Source organism: Taudactylus pleione, unplaced genomic scaffold (genome assembly GCF_031769625.1).
Source record: "Taudactylus pleione unplaced genomic scaffold, aTauple2 ptg000183l, whole genome shotgun sequence".
Taxonomy (NCBI): Eukaryota; Metazoa; Chordata; class Amphibia; order Anura; family Myobatrachidae; genus Taudactylus; species Taudactylus pleione.
The window spans coordinates 9,788,100-9,804,689 of NW_028284585.1; positions in this window are offsets into that span (position 1 = coordinate 9,788,100).

Genomic DNA, 16,590 nt, shown 5'->3' on the forward strand with positions numbered 1-16,590 from the left:
AGCCTCTGCATTAATTACTGCCTGTCAGTGTGCACTATCAGGTGCACACTGATTGATTCTCCTGTCTGTGCACAGCCCAGGTGCTCACTGGTCTGTCATTAGGGAGACTTGCTCTGGTTGGGCCCTGTTTCTGTTAAATTCCAGCCAGCCCTTCACTCCATGCCGGTGATAGTGTTCACATGTTTCCGGTTGTCGTTTTGGTCTCCTGTTTCACAGTTGAGTTCCCAGTACCTAGCCTGCTTCCCTGTTTCTGCCGTTTGTGTCATCTAGGCGACACGTGGAAATGTAAAAAAGTGGGTCGCGCTTAGCACGTACAACAAGGAGTAATAATGTATACTTTTATTAAGGAAGTTAATACCATTAATAAATATCAATATATAACAAACATGTAAAACTCCCAGGAGTGGGAAATAGACTGACATATGGATACATAAAATCACACTTTGCGTTGTGTAACATACTGAAACATAAAAATGAAGAAGAAAAATGAGAATAAGACATAAACATTTTTTTCAATAATGATAAAATAAAAATAGCAATAAAAATAAAAAATGCAAAGAAACAACAAAAAAAACACAGAAAACCAATGAAAAGACTCAATGATATAGCCAAATAAATGTGCGGCTAACACAGTCACAAAGGGCCAGATATATATGGTAACTGGCCTCTTGTTGGTAAAGATGTCAATATTAAAAGGCAACAAGTGTGGCAAACGGTGATGGTGGTGGTAAATAGCCCAATGTAGTATAATTCTAATGTCCCACAATAATCCGGTACAGCTCTCACTTGTCACTGGAATGAGCTGATATAGAATGGGATATGATATTAATCCAGGGTAGTCACTGTCCTCCTGTATGTAGCACTGCTCCAGCAGTTATCACGTACAGAGAGCTCCGACAGAATAATACTGTCTCCCGGCACAAAGACAAGCCATCTCCCTAAAGATGCCAAGCAATGCTTCAAGACATGAAAAACTGGTATTTCGTAACCGGGGACCCATCCTCATGCAACAACCATGCCCCATCCTGTTCTCCACGCACATGCACGAAGGCGCACGCCAGCGCCACTGGACATACCGCAGGAATGGAACATGGTTGAAGGAAAAGTCAGCACCCTCTACCAGCATGGTCCGTCTTGGAGCGCCGTATGAGGCAAAGTACTGCGTCAGGGCGTACAATCACATCTGCAACAGTGAGTGGTGGGTCAGCCCTCTTAGAGGGGGCAACTAATTCACAGACCCGAAATGCTCCATGAAACGCCATGGCAAAACTCAACTGAAATAACAGGCATTCGAACTGTGAAAAACAAACTGCAGGGACTGCAGCCAGCAAGCGAAGCAACAGGAAAATGTCAATGGGACGCCTGGAGTCGACAGCTGGAGAGGTTGACCTGGACCAACCCCTCAAAGCCCTCGAGACCAAGAAGGGACCTTGAGGGATCGGGCCTGTCATATAACCCAGAGAAAAATGACACGCCTGCTAAAATACGCTGCACCACACTGAGCGAGCGCCCTTGTGAGTACAGATCCCAAATAAAAGCCAGCATGACTTGGTGCAAGCTTTTACCTGCCTGGGCCACCGAGACACGGAAACACTCCCATTCCAGCCAACCCACCTGATAACAGCGCAAAGTCCTTGGGGCAATGGCCCTCAAAGTAAGTTCCTCCATGATGGCCTGATGATCTGCCAAACATAAGGAGGACACGGGTCACCTGACAACTCGGCCTGGGGAGTCAACTCCCTAACCGGCGCCAGTCAAATCGTGATAATGCATTCACTATCGCATTTTTAACACTCCGCACATGTCAAGCAGCAAAATCGCTAGCAGATGAACAACCAGAAGAGATGATGAACTCTGACGATTGATTGCATGCGCTACACCCAGGTTGTCGCACCAAAAATTGATGCTAGCTTTCCTCAAGCGGTCCCCCCAGAGTTCTAGAGTAACTACAATGGAGAACAGCTCAAGCAACAGCATGTTCTTAGTGAACCCTTCCGCAGCCCACATCAACGGCCAAGGTACAGTGCACCACGGACCATTGAGGTAAGCACCAAAGCCAGTTGCGCCAGCAGCATCAGTAAATAGTTGCAGCTGAGTTTTACTGCGCAGTGGGACAGGCCATATACTTACACCGTTGAACTGGGCAAGGAACACATTGCAAACACGCAAATCTCGCTTGATCTCGGCTGATAAACGGACAAAATAATGAGGGCAAAGGACACCAGCAATAGACCTTTCCAATTTCCGGCAAAAGATCCTCCCCATAGGAATGACCCTGCAGGCAAAGTGGAAAAGTCCAAGCATGGACTGCACCTGACGCAGGGTGAGTTTACCCATGCCTAATGCAACCACAATAGACCCTCGCAACCTATCCAATTTGTCCTGGGGGAGACGGCAGCAACCCGCCAAGGTATCGATCTCAATACCCAGGAAGGAGAGCTGCGTCACTGGACCCTCGCGACTGGGACCACTAGAAAACAGAAACAATGACTGCATTGAAAAAAGTAGCTTACCGCAGCGAGGGGATTCAGCTGGACCAATACACAGGAAATCGTCAAGGTAATGAGCCACCCCGACTTCTCCTGTGCCAACAACAACACACAAATGCAGGAATGTGCTGAAATGCTCAAAAAAGGCGCATGAAATGGAACAGCCCATAGCCAAGCATTTGTCTAAGTAGAAACCATTCTGCAGGCGAAAACCTATGAATCTAAAAGAATCCGGGTGTAGAGGCAACAGGCAGAATGCCGATTCAACATTAGTCTTAGCCAACAAGGTCCCAGTGCTAGTTTCCTGAACAAGCTCCAGAACCTGGTCAAAGGACCGATACTGCACGTGACACAATTCCGAAGGAATAGCGTCATTGACCGAGGATCCGTGTGGGTAAGACAGGTGCTGAATGAGCCTAAATTTGCCTGGCTTCTTCTTGGGGACGACACCCACAGGCGAGAGAACCAGGCCCAACAAAGGGGGGTTGGGAAAGGACCAGCCATTCATCCCAGCTCTACCTCCTTCATGACTTTAGCGAGCACAACTTACGGCAACTCAGACGCAGACTTTAAATTCTTGGGGGAACCCCAAACAAAAGCTCAGCCACCTCTCTATGGGGATAAAGCCACAGCCAGCGCAGCATGCGACTCAGGTGTACAGGGGATGTTGCCTTATTTAGACCCAACACCTGCATCTAGACGCCCAGGGGAGGTATCAGTCTTGGCAGGGAAGCAATCCCTTGCAAGGTGGGGCCCCCCACATCGAAGACAGGTATGCCGGAACCTGCAACGGGCTCCCGCCACGCAAATGGAACTATTGAAGGCATAGCACCGTCTGGTGCTAAGTGACGGGGGGTCCCTTGAAAGGGAACTTGCGAACGCCTAGGGGGGTCACTGAAGGGGCAGTCACTTCCAGCCAGACCTCAACGTCCTTGCAGGGTTGTCTTAACAGCAGTGTGGGCCCTGGGCAAAGCAATGTACTGGGGACCCTACCCACCCATTCACAGGAAAAAATTTAAATGGTCAATAAAAGTAAACACCCTGCATGCCCATCAGATGTCCCACACATGCAGAGAGACTGGTCTGAAGCCGGCGGATGAAGTGAAACTGGTACTGAGGTGAGTACTCATCACCGAGGGGGGGATGGGGTGGGGGAGGTTAGATCAGAATACAGTGCACCGGCGTCCGGCTTATAAAAATATCACAAATTTACCAACTGCAAGGGGGTGGGTTGGTGGGCCCCTACAAGCTCAAGGGTCTTGGGCAACTGCCCAACAAGCCCAATGGAAGAGATGGCCCTGCGTCCTTGCAACCAAAATCAATGATCGAGGATCCCGACTGCTTAGGTCGAAATTCCTCATCATATGTCCTCCAGGAGGAGTTACTTACAGAATGGAACATTGTATGCATCAAGTGAAGATACCTAATGACATTCAAGTGTTACTGCGGGTGGGATTCCAGATAGAATGCAGCAAATATAAAGAAACCCACCTGCCAATTCAAGTACGAGCAATATGCCTCTTCCACCATACCCCCCGCGGCATTTTGCCACCTTGAATTCTTTCCTAGCTTTTGCTGTAAGGGTAAAAACATTGACATATTTTCCCCTCTTAATCTTGTCACAGATCTTCCGACGCAGCCCTCTAAGCACAGCCGTATTATCACAGTGCACAATGCCAGCCTTAGATGCCCCTGGAGAAACTGAACCAACCTCGCCAGTGGAGTGTGCCCTCCTAGACCTATAACGGGAATGGCGATGGCGTCTAAGCGACCACTTCCTACCCCTATCCCTTGAGCTATCAGTGTCTGAGCTGGACGAAGAATCTGAAGAATACGCCCGCTTACCACCCTTATTATCAGGCGCAACTGACTCACCAGGAGGACTGGAACAAGCAACAGCAGACGATCCAGCATTCACCGCAGCAGGCATGTCCATCATGGATATGGAGGTGGTACCTGCGGGAATAGCAGCAACACCAGCAGACACAGGTGCTGCAAGAGATATAATAGGTACAGGTGGAGGAGAAACCAGGAGGTGAGATAATGGAGGTCTGTATGCCCAAAGCAGAGAGGAGCTGGGCAGCCAAAGGGGCCAGTTGCGCAGAGAGGGCGGAGAATAGGACAGTGTCACAGGAGCACCAGGAGAGACCGACATGGCTGACAAAAAAGGAGCCAGTGTGCCCGCCAAACACAACAGTGTACATATCACAGACATGGCCTCACTAGAGTCCGAGGGACAGGACAACGAGTCAGGGGCTACCGAAGGCGCAGGTGTAGCCAAAACAGCCTGGTTGGACAGACGACTAGGGAGCAACCGAGCCCTCTGTAAACAGGACCGCCGTGCTCTACGCAAGGTGGAAAGCCCAATCGCCAACACAGGTGCTGAATGACCAACCCCTCAGCCTAACACCGCAATGCGTACAGACCTTGGGGACCTAACCCTGCTCTCTGCCTGTGCAGCATCACGCGTTACCGCAAAAATCGCAGGAACAGCTACGGACACAGGAGCTGCAGTTTTTGAGGCCATGGACAACATTGGGGTAGTGGGGGGCACTAAGGAGGGCTGTCTACCTCACCTAGAGCGAGCAGCAGCAATCCCCCTGTTATCTATATGCTGGCTGCGCATCACGGCTAGGCCACGCCCACCCCGAGGGCACAATGGGAGCGCCTGCACCCGCGACTGGGCTCATAGTGACCCTGATCTACCAAGACAGAGGTGAAGCCAGCGGCAAGACACCTGACCGTGGCCCCACCTACCATCATGCCACCGACCGCAACGCTAGGCCTGCCATGTGACCTGGACCAGCGGCAGCAGCGCCTGCTGCCTGCCGCTGATCCACAGACATGGGGGTGGAGTCAGCAGCAAGCTGCTCAGCCGTGGCTCCGCCCAAGGATGCATTAGCCGTGACCCCAGGCCTAGTACAGGCCCGGACGTGGCGGTTACACTGGGCAGCAGGGTGGGAGGCAGGAGCATCAGGAGTTGCCACCTGGCTCCTTAACCTGGAGACACAAGCAGGGCCGTCGGCCACAGCCACGGCCCTGCTGAAGGCACCACGCACAGCCGCCGCATCAGAAACAGCATGAACTGAGACTCGGCTGCCGCGAAGGGGAACTGGAGGAGAGCCTGCTTCCGCAGAGCTTCCATCCAGAAGGTATGCAGCCAGTCAGGAGGGGAGACGTGAAGAGCGGTGGGGCCGGGGCATGGCAGACAGAAGTAGTAAGGATGAAGGTATCACAAACCATGCTAGAGACCTCCGACCTAGACCTCTGCATCTTCCCATAAATCTGTGCCATCGCTGCCTGCTGAGCCATTGGCCTGCTGTTCCGGTGGTCTGCGATGTGGGGCCTCCGCTTGTGGATCGTCTGCAGCATCCCCGCTGTTGCCTGTGTCTCGCTCCAGTATACAAGTTTTACAGAACATGGGCGCAGCCATCTTGGACCAGGTCAGGTGATACTCATGCATCCAGTCAGCAGCCGTCTCAAGTTTCTTCAGCCAATCCGCTTCAGTCTGATGGTATAAAAGACCTTCCTGTAACACATGCTGGTTGCCAGTGCAACAATGTCCATTGCTGCTGCATGACCTATGTTCCTGAGCTCCCATTGTGATACCTATGCTTCCTAGCATAGCAAGACTGATTCTCAGATCTTAGTTCCTGAGTTCCCTGTGTGTTACCAGTGTTACTCCAGCCTGGAGTCATATTCCAAGTTCTTCGAGTTCATTCCAAAATACTCCAGCCCAGAGTCATATTCCAAGTTCTTCAAGTTCATTCCACATTACTCCAGCCCGGAGTCATATTCCAGGTTCTTAAAGTTCCTTCCACGTTACTCCAGCCCGGAGTCATATTCCAAGTTCTACAAGTTCAATCCTCATTACTCCAATCCGGAGCCAAATTCCAAATTCTACAAGTTCAATCCTCGTTACTCCAATCTGGAGTCAAATTCCAAGTTCTACAAGGTCAATCCTCGTTGCTCCAGTCCATAGTTAAATTCTTTTTCTTCAAGTTATTATTATTATTATTATTATCGTTTATTTATATGGCACCACAAGTGTTCCACAGCGCCTTACAAGGTACATAACCAAAAAGTGACTTACAGTAAAATACAATGAATGACAAGGACATGGATAATATACATTGATACATAGGTGGCCATAACACCCACATAAGCATAGGCACCAAGTGTTACATAAAGTAAGGAGAAGCACAAGAGGGTAGAGGGCCCTGCTCACAAGAGCTTACATTCTCAAGGGGAGGGGCAGACATATGGGCATGATACAGATGGGGAAGACAGGGAGGAGGGAGCATGTAGTAGCAAGTTAGGATGAGAGCTGGAAAGCATTGATGAAGTAGTTCATTCAGTTCCAAGTCTACAGTTTCTTCCTACAGTTAATTTTCCAAAGTCCAGTGACTATTCAGAGACTTTTGTTTTACAGTTTTATTCAGCATCTTCTAGTTGCGTTATCTCTGCACAGAGTACTATATTATAACATCTTATATCACAGTCTCCTCTATTACTGTATGAGCAGAAACTACATTAAACTATCCAGTTTCAAACTACCCATTGGTTCAGGTGTCTCTGCCTTACAACCCAGTTCGGGTACACAGCTCCAAGTTCCCCAGTCCATGACAGTTTGCACTGGCCTCATGGACCCATCTGGTACTCAGAGCCCTGAATCTGGTTCCACCCAGGATATGTTGAATCGACTGGGTAGACAGGAGTCTGCTCAGGTGCAGTTGATGCAATACATTCAAGATGTCTGTACTCGTCTGGACAATATTCAAGCTCTCCTCTCCGCTCCTTCAGTAGTCTCTCCCCCAGTACCCCATCTTCAGCTTTCCCCTTCTAGCAGGTTCAATGGGAATCCAAAGTTTTGCCGAGGTTTTTTGAACCAGTGCGAGATCCACTTTGTATTGCAGGCAGCAAGCTTTCCCACTGCCAGAACTTGAGTGGCATATATAATATCGTTATTAACCGGTCAAGCCCTGGACTGGGTTTCTCCACTCTGGGAGAAGGCTGACCCAGTTCTCTCCAACTATACTGAGGGTCTCATTCAGACCCGCTCACAAGCGGGTCGCTGTTGAGGCCCTGCGCACGCACAGCGGCCGCACTGCGCGTGCACAAGCCGCGGAGCAAGATAAAAATTCTCTCGCTCTGGGGCATACTACAAAAGGGGCGGCTGTCGATGGTGATCGACAGCTCACCCCGTTTTGTAGGCAGGGCGGGGGATGGCTGGCCTTACGGAGGCATTTCCGAAGGAACGCCTGTCATTTGGGGGCGGCCCCACTATTAGAGCTGAAAGCTCACTGGGGCTTGCGGCAGATGAGACCCTACCACAAGTGTCGCAAGCCCCGATGGTCGCGATGGTCGCTGGATGGTCGCTGGAATGAAGACACCTTAACAGCAGCCTTTTGGAATGGATTATCTGAGAGAATCAAAGATGATCTAGCTTCCCGTGAGTTGCCCTCTTCATTGGGTGGACTGATATCCCTATGTAATAAAGTTGACCTATGACATAGGGAGTGAGTTATAGAGAGAAGTCGGTTCGACCGAGCCAAGGGTCATTCTGTCCCACGTGTTACTTCTTTTTCTTCTCCTCCTGATGAACCCATGCAAGTGAACCGCTCCCGGCTGACTACTAAAGAACGTCAAAGAAGACATCTAGGAAATCTCTGTTTGTACTGCGTTTCTCCGCAGCATCATCTCAAGTCTTGTCCTTCCCATCCGGGAAACACGCCCTCCTAACTTATGATAGAGGGGTAAAGTTAGGAGTATCCATGGAATCACATAAAGAAACTGATCCTACCCTCAATGCATTGTTGGAGGTGAACCAAGTCTATCCAAGTGTTCCTGCTCTGCTCGACTCAGAAGCTGCCGGGAATTTCCTCACTGCGGACTTCGTTCACAGAGATCGCATACTCACCGAATGGCTGCCACATCCAGTATCATTAATGGCTACAGATTGTAGTCAAATCGCCGGTTGGAGAATTATGCATCGCACCCAACCTTTGAAGCTCAAAGTTGGGGCGCTCCATGTAGAAAGTTTGTCTTACCTTGTGATTCCTAAAGCCTCTCATGAATTAATCCTGGGCCTCCCTTGGCTTGAAAGACATAATCCCCGTATTGATTGGGCTTCCTTGCAGATTACTGCCTGGAGTCCATTTTGCTTTCAGAATGCCTTCATCAAGTGGTTCCTTTACGAAACTCTCCTGTGAAATCCTTAGAAGGTCTCCCCGAAGCTTACCAAGACTTTTGTGATGTGTTTAGTAAGCAGGGATCCGACGCTCTTCGTGAATGGGACTGTCCCATCAACCAAGTACCAGGGAAAACTCCACCTTGAGGACAAACCTACCCTCTTTCATTGCCGGAGACTCAAGCCATGTCTGAGTATATTAAAGAAAACCTGGAGAAAGGGTCTATTCGTCCTTCCACTTCACCAGCCGGAGCGAGGTTCTTTTTTGTTAAAAAAAAAAAGTTGGTGGGCTTCGCCCCTGCATTGACTACCGTGGACTTAATGATATCACTGTCAAAAATCGGTATCCACTCCCGCTCATAACCAAGCTGTTTGACAGGGTGAAAGCTGCCCTCATCTTTACCAAGCTTGATCTAAGGGGTGCATATAACTTGATCCGCATAAGTGATGGAGATTAATGGAAGACTGCTTTTAACACCAGGGACGGGCACTATGAATATCTGGTTTTGTCCTTCGCCCCGGCAGTCTTCGAGCACTTTGTTAATGAGGTCTTTAGAGACCTTCTCTATAAATCAGTCGTAGTCTACCTAGATGATATTTTATTCTTCTCTCAAGATCTCCAGTCTCATCGCTCCAAAGTCTAGGAAGTTCTTCTACGGTTAAGAAGGAATTTGCTTTTCTGTTGAAGAAATGCACGTTTGAGACCCCAACCATTCCATTCCTTGGATACATTATTTCAGGAACTGGACTTCAAATGGATCCACAGAAACTACAGGCCATTCTCGATTGGTCATTGCCTACCACGTTAAAGTGCATTCAGCAATTTTAAGGCTTCGCCAACTACTATCGCAAGTTATCAAAGGATTCTGGGCCTGATTCAGAGCCGCTCGTAAGCGGCCGCTCATTCGCTCCGAGTGATGTTCGCACAACTGCGCATGTGTATGGGTCATAATGCGCATGCGCCAACCAGTCAGTGCGGTCGGAAATCAAGCACTTGCAAAATAGCAAGTGCCTGCTAATTTGAGTAACAAAATGAGGCATTTGTGGGTGGTAACAAGGGAAGGTGCTTGAAAACAGGGAGTGGTGATACGAACGCAGGCGTGCCAAATGGTCAAAATGGGCGTTTTAAGGGTGTGCATAATTAACAAAGCAGCGTCATCGACCACGTCACTTGGTTGTTTCTTAGCCTGAACTGTTCGCATGATTGCGGTAGGAAAATCCAACCACAAGCACTGCGAGCAGTTCAGACGCCTTTCGATGTACTCGATTAATCTAATAAATAGCGGAGATGACTTAGGATGCGAGCGGCCAGGGGGCGTCTTTACAAAATAGCGAGCGCATGTTTCGTTCGCTCGCTCAGACATAGAGGCGTCAACAGATCGCAAAGAGCGAGTGCTCAATTTATATAGCCGGCCCCTTTTTCTGAACGAGCGAGCGCAAATAGCGTCCGGCTCTGAATCAGGCCCTCTCTTCAAAGGTTGGTCCTATTACAGTTCTTACCCAGAAAGGAGCGAACCCCAGTATTTGGTCTCCAGAAGCTACCTCTGCTTTCCATCAGTTGAAACAAGCCTTCATCACAGCACCAGTGTTGAAGCAAGCTGATTTGACTCGCCCCTTAATTCTGGAAGTAGATGCCTCTACGGAAGGGGTAGGAGCTGTTCTCTCCCAACGATTTGACGATGGGAATTACACCCCTGTTGTTTATTCTCCCGAAGATTCCTACCTGCAGAGAGGAACTACTCCATCGGAGACCAAGAGCTTCTCGCGATTAAACTGGCCCTAGAGGAATGGCGTTATCTGTTGGAAGGGGCTCAGTACCCCATTTCAGTCTTCACCATTCATAAAAATTTGCTCTATTTGCAAACAGCTCGCTGTTTGAATCCCAGATAGGTCAGATGGGTGCTGTTTTTCTCTCGCTTTGATTTTAAACTCTCCTATCGTCCTGGTCCTCAGAATACTAAGGCTGATACCTTATCTTGTTCTTTGAACTCAGAACAAGATCAAGTCCAGGAACTCTCTCCTCCAATCCTAGATCCTACGTCATTTGCTTCCACTAAGCTCACTCCTGACCCTCCTCGGGGAAAAACCTTCATTGCACCAGATCTACATAAGAAGTTCATTGCTTCTCGATTTTCTGGACACACTGGGGTGGAGAAAACTGTCAAGTTTATTCAACGGTCCTATTCGTGGCCTACCCTGAAAGCAGACGTTCAAGACTTTGTTGCTTCCTGTATCAAATGTGCCCAACACAAGATTTATAGATGAACGTCTCCTGGTCTGCTGCATTCGCTGGCTGTTCCTCAGCAGCCCTGGTCCCACTTATCTATGGACTTCATCACGGAATTACCTCCATCTCAGGGTCATAATACCATATGGATCATTGTTGACAGGTTCTCTAAAATGTCTCACTTTGTTCCCCTTACAGGTCTGCCATCTGCATCCTAGCTTGCACAACTTTTTATTAAAGAGATTTTCTGTTTACATGGCTTTCCCCAAGAAATTATCTCTGACAGAGGAGTTCAGTTTGTGGCTAAGTTCTGGAGATCCCTATGCTCAACCCTTCAAGTGAAACTCAAGTACTTCATGGCCTATCATCCCCAGACTAATGGGCAAACGGAGATGGTGAACCAAGATCTTGAACAGTTCCTTCATTTGTTCACCTCATCCTCTCAAGACAATTGGCTGGAGCTTCTGCCATGGGCTGAGTTTGCCCATAATGACTGTTACCACTCTTCCACTGAGAATACCCCATTCTATACTGTGTACGGTCGTCATCCTCGTTTACCTGGTTTTCCACTGCTACCGACTATTGATGTACCAGCTGTTAAAGATACTCTTCAACATCTAACAGCTATCTGGGGTAAGGTGCATTCTTCGCTGCTGAAGGCTTCTGTGCACTACAAGAAATTTGCAGATCGAAAGAGATGGGCCGCTCCAAAGTTCCAGCCTGGAGACAGAGTATAGTTATCTACTCGGAATCTCAGACTTCGGATTCCATCCATGAAGTTTGCTCCGTGATTTATTGGCCCGTTTCCTGTAGAAAGAATGATCAATCCTGTGGCTGTCAAATTGAAATTACCTTCTGTTTTGCGACTTCCTCATTCCTTCCATGTGTCACTTTTGAAGCCGTTAATCTTGAACAAATTTCAGAGCGTTCTCCCCAAGCCTCCTAGTGTCCATACTCAATGTGGACAAGAATTCAAAGTACAAAAGATCCTGAATTCCCACTGTCGTTGCGGACGACTCCAATATCTAATTGATTGGAAGGGCTGTGGCCCAGAAGAGAGGACTTGGATATTCGCCACCGATGTTCATGCTCCTCATCTCATTAAAATCTTCCATTCCAAATTTCCCCATAAACCAAGAAAGTGTCTGGAGTCAACTTTTAAAAAGGAGGGTACTGTCACAAACCATGCTAGAGACATCCGTCCTAGACCCCTGCATCTTCCCATATGTCTGTGCCATCGCTGCCCGCTGAGCCATCGGCCTGCTGTTCCGGTGGTCTCCGATGCGGGGCCTCCACTTGTGGATCGTCTGCAGCATCCCCGCTGTTGCCTGTGTCCCTTTGCCGCAGATCCATGCGCGCACGGTGTGCCAATATACAAGTTTCCCAGAACATGGACACAGCCATCTTGGGCCAGGTCAGGTGATACTTGTGGATCCAGTCAGCAGCTGTCTCAAGTTGCTTCAGCCAATCCGTTTCAGCCGGATGGTATAAAAGACCTTTCATGCTGGTTGCCAGTGCAACAATGTGCATTACTGCTGCATGACCTATGTTCCTGTGCTCCCATTCTGATACCTATGCTTCCTAGCATGGCAAGGCTGATTCTCAGATCTTACCTATGTTCCTGAGTTCCCTGTGTGTTACCAGTGTTACTCCAGCCTGGAGTCATATTCCAAGTTCTTCGAGTTCATTCCACGTTACTCCAGCCCGGAGTCATATTCCAAGTTCTACAAGTTCAATCCTTGTTACTCCAGTCTGGAGTCAAATTCCAAGTTCTACAAGTTCAATCCTCGTTACTCCAGTCCGGAGTCAAATTCCAAGTTCTACAAGTTCAATCCTCATTACTCCAGTCCAGAGTCAAATTCCAAGTTTCCAAGTTCTACAAGTTCAATCCTCGTTGCTCCAGTCCGGAGTCAAATTCTAATTCTTCAAGTTCATTCAGTTCCAAGTCTACAGTTTCTTCCTACAGTTAATTTTCCAAAGTCCAGTGACTATTCAGAGACTTTTGTTCTACAGTTTTATTCAGCATCTTCTAGTTACGTTATCTCCTCACAGAGGACTATATTATAACATCTTATATCACAGTCTCCTCTATTACTGTATGAGCAGAAACTCAATTAAACCATCCAGTTTCAAACTACCCATTGGTTCAGGTGTCTCTGTCTTACAACCTGTGAGCAGGGGCATAGCAAGACCTATGGGGACCCATAGCAAAATTTACACAGGCTTGCTCCCCCTCCCCCAGTGCAAATTATTTTGCAGTTTATCCATTTTGATTGCAAATGATCTAATACTTGCAGTATCTGTCTGCTTAGTTCACATGCAGGATTAAATGAGTGGTGATTAGCATATAGTAAGTATTATAAATGGAAAAGTATATACAGTATATTTTTTAAATAATATAGTATACTGTTTATAATGTAACGTGGCATATAAGAAGACTATGATTCACTAATAAATCAGTCGGTGAGGAGAGACAGAGCTGGAGCCGGCCGGCCAGTGACAGCCGATGTCCTGCAGCAGCATTTTGGTGAGAATAGAAAAGCAGAGGCTTAGGAGAAGGCTGTGTAGCCCGGTGCCGCAGTGGGCTGGGCCCCAGAGGTGGCCCTACTTCGGTAGTCGCCGCACTCCCTGCAGTTACTATAGCTACACCCTTGCCTGTGAGTGGCAGCTGGTCTGCCAAAGATTGAAAGAGTATGTACAGTTACACAATCCTTTTAGCAGATTATATAAGATGTGCAGATCTGCTGCAAAATTGAACAGCTGTGTAGGCATATATTGGCTGTGTCTCGGTCTCCAGTAGGATTGTGCCAACAGCCTAGTGTACCCATATTATATTACGCAGCCTCATATCAGAGAATAATTTGCTTAATCCATTGTTTCTAAATTAAAAACTGCAGAGAAAATGGAGAGAGGTGTCTGAAGGGATAAGGGTGACAGGCCAACATTTAGTCCTTACCTGAAGATGTTATTCTGATTATTTTCTGAAGATGTTGCTGTTTAGGACCTTATTGGAAGATGTAAGCCAAATTTCTTATCAGTAGTCAGTATCCAAAGTTGCTTAAATAAAGCAGGAACTACTCAGAGAGTATCCATGTAGGAGAAAATGTCACCACAACATTTCTGCCAGTAACTGGGCATCCCATATACAACGCTGTGACCTGCATTGTGACATCACAACGCATGCAGGCAGCAGCTACAGATGGCTGTAGCTTAGATCAGCTCTGGGCCCTACCTGCCACACTTCTATAACATCAGTACATGTTTATGAAGGCTGGTGCTGCCTTGGTGAATGTCTGACCTTTACCAGTGAACCCTGCATGGGGATTTGGGCTTAACAGATGTGGCATGCTGATGCAGGGACAAAGAATGATCATCAAGCTGGGTCTGATACACAAATGGATTGCAGAAAGGAAAATCAAGACAAGCCACATACAGATAATACTGAATTCTGAAAGTGCTTATTAGTTTCCCAAGAGAGGTGATATAGATAGGAAAAAAGCAGAGTCCCTAGAACTGAGCCTTTATATTACTCCAAATGGTAGAGGAAGCTGGAAGGTTGTGGATCACGTGAAGCGAACTCTGAAAGAGTGATCTGATAAGTACAGTAGGATGAGAATCAAGATAAGACAGTGGACCTCAATCAGAGTCAGTCGTAAGTGGCAGCTCGGTCGTATGCCTAACAAACGAGAATCAGAAAAAAAACAATTGCACGGCCGGGCGATCGCAACCAAAGTGATGCCCATACATGAACAAAGCACCTCATCTAGCTAGTGAGTGATAGCAGTTAGCGATCAAGTCAATCATTGTCAGTCATTGTCAGTCGCTGTATGTTAATTTTCTTCTTATGGTTGCGGCTGCTTGTGTTGGGTGCAAATGACACCAAAAATTAACAAAAAACCACATAGAATAAGCCATCCCCATGAAATATATTTATTCTTATTATTTGTTAATGCTAACGCAACTGAATCAATTACAAGCCAATTAGCAGTGTTATTAGCTTCAACAATCGATTATTAGCTGCTTGCATTGTGTGGCACAAAATAGAAACATCAAACATAACATCAGTCACATTCGATAATATCGATTGTACTCTGGGGCTTGAGAGAGCACATACCCAACCTCAAGCTGTATGATCAGCCAGGCCTCTAACCTGCTTGCAGAGTGACGTTTTACTACTTCCGGCCTTCTATGTCGGTCGTAGCAGGAAATTTAAGTACGCCCCTGAAACGCCATGAAAACGGTGAGGAACGCCTGCGTTTTTAGACCACCACCCTCGTCAACATCCACAAACGGCCTTTCATGTCAATCAACTCTCGGAAGCCACTTCCTGCTCGTAAACCGTACGATCGACAGCATTTTGGATCGCAAGGTCTCGTACGCACATGCGCACAACTAACCATACGCATGTGTGGTTTGGAAACATCGGATGCGTACGACTGAGCGGCCGCTTACGACCGACTCTGAATGAGGTCCAGTGTGCTGAAGACCTAGGGACTGGAGCTTTTTATTAGAAAGTGGTCAATAGGGTAAACCCATCAGGTTTGCCTACAACTGTGAATCAGGCACTAAAGCCTGAAAATGAGATACATCATGACATGAGTTTCCCCCATTAATGTGATCTTGCAATCAACTAAATTCAAGTATAAAACACTATTTTTGTCAGAAGAAAATGATAATAAAAACTACAAATAACTTAATAAACACTTATGCAACCAGTTTATTGTAGGTTTGTGCAATTCACTTATTGTTCTTAAATGTCTATTTGTGTTTCTCTTGAAGTTACATGATTTATCTTGAATTTAGCATTTAAATCACAAAAACCTACAATGTCAATAAGGGTGTGTAAACATTGTATATATACATAAAACAAAAGATAGGCGCTGTCAGGTGTCACCCCAATAATTAAAAGAATTCAATTGACATTTGCAATCAGGTCATCCCTGCAGTAAGACTGTGCATCCTGTTCCAACAAGGCTCCCCCAGCAGGTGATTTGAATCTAGAGTTAATGAGAGAGGGTTTATATTCCCGTATGAGAGGGAAAAAACTATACTGCCTCCGATGAAGCTGTCGACAGACAGAGAAACGTGTTAGGTTACAGGATTGCTACCAGCACTGAGATTTTCAAAAGACATTGTTTGGATTACCATTATTGAATCTTTCTGATGATTCTGATCCTCATCTTTGGATCAACCACTGTTCCCACTGCGACCACTTGTCACTTGAGGATCCGCACGATACAGCTAAAGCTTCTAACAAGGTTACCTCACACCACCACCGTGTCGGGATGACACTGAGGTAATTGTCGGTGGCAGCAGGTATCAACAGAGCGTATTGTTCAGTACTCTGTATCAAGGTCTCTGTATTATGGAGTTTCAATAATTTATATATACTTTGGCCCTCAATCATCAATTAACCAGTCAGTATTTACATGCATGGGCGCCGAGAGGGGGGGGAGCAGGTACAGTTTACCCGGGCCCAGGCTTGCTAGAGGGGCCCGGCGGGGCCCGGTCCAGCGTCGCCCCCCCTCACAGCAGCTCAGCACACAGCTTGTGCTGGGCTGCAGTGCGAGACTGCTCGCAGCTGCTGCAGCTGCGGGGGGGAGCGATCACACTGATCGTGCCCCCCCCCGCTTAGCGCTGGGCTGGGGGGCTAAGAGCGCCCCCCTCCCCAGCGCGCAGCGCCG